Below are 2926 nucleotides of genomic sequence, written 5' to 3'. Positions count from 1 at the left end.
TNTCCTCCAAAACTCAAATGGCTGTAACTCGGCCCAGGAATGTTCTAGAAGCTCGATCTTTGCTTCGTTATGAAGGGAATTTTGTCTAGTTTTCAAGCACGTTTCCCAAAATTGATAAACTCATAATTTGCTTGTTTCAAATTGTAAATTTTTGACTTCAAATCTTTCAATTGTTGAATCTGAAAAAATTCAAAACATTTACTTCAAAATCCACTCAAAACCAACTTTCTAGCGCTATTTTGAGCCGAGTTACGGTCATTTAAAAATAGGAGGTCAGAGACGCAGTGTGTCTCGTTTCTCTGCGTCTCTCACCCCGGAAACTTTCAATGGCTGTAACTGGGCTTAAAATTGTTGTAGATACTTGGTTTTTGAGCCGTTTTGTAGGAAATTTTGTGTATTTTTGAATATGTTGGTGAAAAATCAAAGTTTAGCACAAAAAAGCGATTTTGGAGCTCAAAATGAAAAAAATGTACGAATATTTTTTTTCAAAGTTTAGATAAATTTTGTTAGGTGCTTCAAAAAATACACAACGTTCCAATTTAAGTACAACAAAAATGAGCTTTCTACGATGATTTTGAGCATAGTTATGACCGTTTGAAGTTCTGAGGCTAGAGACGCAGTGTGTCTCGTTTCTCTGCGTCTCTAACTTCTCCAAACTTCAAACGTGAAGGGGTGGCTAATTCACGTGGAAAAAAAGAGAAAAATGCAAAAAAGTAGGTCATGGGGAGGAGCAAAATGAGAACGCCTAATCCTATTTACGAAGGGACAAAGGGGGGATTAGGGGGCGTGGCTTAGATGGAGTACTGTAGATAATAATAGAATGTTGAGAGAGGGAGTGGAAATGATATAGGATAGGTTACAGGGGATGTTTTGGAGTTCCAGAAAGTTTTCGAGATTTTTTAATTTCTGAATTTCTGAATTTCTGAATTTCTGAATTTCTGAATTTCTGAATTTCTGAATTTCTGAATTTCTGAATTTTTGAATTTCTGAATTTCTGAATTTCTGAATTCCAGGAATTTTCAAATTGTCAGGTTTTTTTCGTTTTTTTAAAGAAATTCCAATTTTCTGAAAATGTTGAATTTTCTAAAATTCTGGTTTTTTCAAAAATTTTAGATTTTTCAGATTTTCCAAAACCAGTGATTTTCAGAATTGAAATTTTCAGATTTTTCTGAAATTTCCGAACTTCTAGGATTTTTAATTTTTTTAGATTTCCCAAAAAAAACTTGTCTTACAGTAATAAACACTAACCTAAGGATTTTCAGCATCAAAATTTTCGAATTTCCAGAAATTTCAAAATTTGAAGTTTTCCAAAGTTTCAGCTTTTTAATTTTTTTCCAAAATTTTTTTCTAAATTTCCGAAAATTTCAAGACTCAGGAATCAGAAAAAATGGACCCAGTGATTTTCAGTATTTCCAGCATAGCTTTCCAAATTTCAGAAATTCCAAAAATTCCAGAATCTCGATTTTCAACACCCCCCACGAGACTGAAAATAGATGACCCTAGCGCAACGCAGAAACCACATAAACAATGGAAAACTGACTAATACCTAGACACCTCATCGGAAGAAGAAGACGTGCACGTCTTCTTCTTCTTCTTCCGAAAAAAAAGGCGAACGAAGTGAACAAGAAGAAACAATGTGGAGTAGAAGGGACGGGACGGGGCGCAAGGCATGAAAAACGAAAAACTGAAGAGAGAAGAGAAAAGCGGGCGGGCGAGAAGAAGGCGAAAAAAAAAGTGCGAAGCATTCAGAAGAAGAAGATAGAATATAGAGAAGAGAAGGGGAGAGGCGAACGATGTCCTTGTCTTCTTTTTCTTCTTCTTCTTCTTTTTGCTACTCATGTTGTTCGTCTCGGCATGTGCGGGGTGGTCACGAGAGAGATGGCGCCGACCCCTCTCGGAGCATTCAGATGACGAGAGAGGGTGTGGGAGGGAGAGACGCCAGAGAAAATGTTCGGTTGGCAGAGGGAGAGGGCAGGGAAGCGTTTCGTGATGATGATAAGAAGAACATGGATGGGCGTAGCGAGCGCATGTGTGCCGGGTTCAGAAAATAGAGAAAATTCTAGAGGTTCAGAAAGTAGGGATACTTCTAGGCTAATAGTTAATCTAGCAAAAATCTGTAAATCTAGAAGAATGAGACAAAAAAATCAGAATTTCTGAATTTTTAAGTTCAAGGACTTTTTGGATTAAAAAGAAATCAAAAAATACAGAAAATTTCCTTTAAAACCCACCAAAAAGCAGGTTTCTAGCTTTATTTTGAGCCGAGTTATAGCGATTTGAAGATTTCGAGGTGAGAGACGCAGAGAAACGAGACACACTGCGTCTCTGACCTCCAAACTTTAAATGGCTGTAACTCGGCCCAGGAATGTTCTAGAAACTTGATTATTAGTGCGTTTTGAAATAAAATTTTGTCTATTTTTAGAATATCTATAAAGTTCTTAGTTGCAAACATGCCGGCCCGGGCAGATGGCGGGCCGGCAGATAACTCGGCTTCAGAACAAAATATTTCGACGGATTTGATATCAAATGATAGATCTCGACAAGGCCCATCTTAGCTTTACCATACGGGCCGGATGCAGGTTTATTAACAAGTCGCGGGCCGGGCTAAAATGGCAAATTTGGACAAAAACGGGTTTTTCAGAATTCGGAAAAATGAAATTTTTCAAACACAAAAAATTTGGATTCAGACACATACAATAAATAACAGACAAAATTTCCTTCCAAATCCACCAAAAAGCAAGTTTCTAGCTCTATTTTGAGCCGAGTTATAGCGATTTGAAGATTTCGGGGTGAGAGACGCAGAGAAACGAGACACACTGCGTCTCTGACCTCCAAACTTCAAATGGCTGTAACTCGACCCAGGAATGTTCTAGAAGCTCGATCTTTGCTTCGTTTTGAAGGGAATTTTGTCTAGTTTTCAAGCACGTTT

The sequence above is a fragment of the Caenorhabditis briggsae genome, assembly GCF_000004555.2.
Source record: "Caenorhabditis briggsae complete genome, chrIV, whole genome shotgun sequence".
In the NCBI taxonomy this organism is placed as follows: Eukaryota; Metazoa; Nematoda; class Chromadorea; order Rhabditida; family Rhabditidae; genus Caenorhabditis; species Caenorhabditis briggsae.
This window is presented reverse-complemented; position numbering follows the sequence as displayed.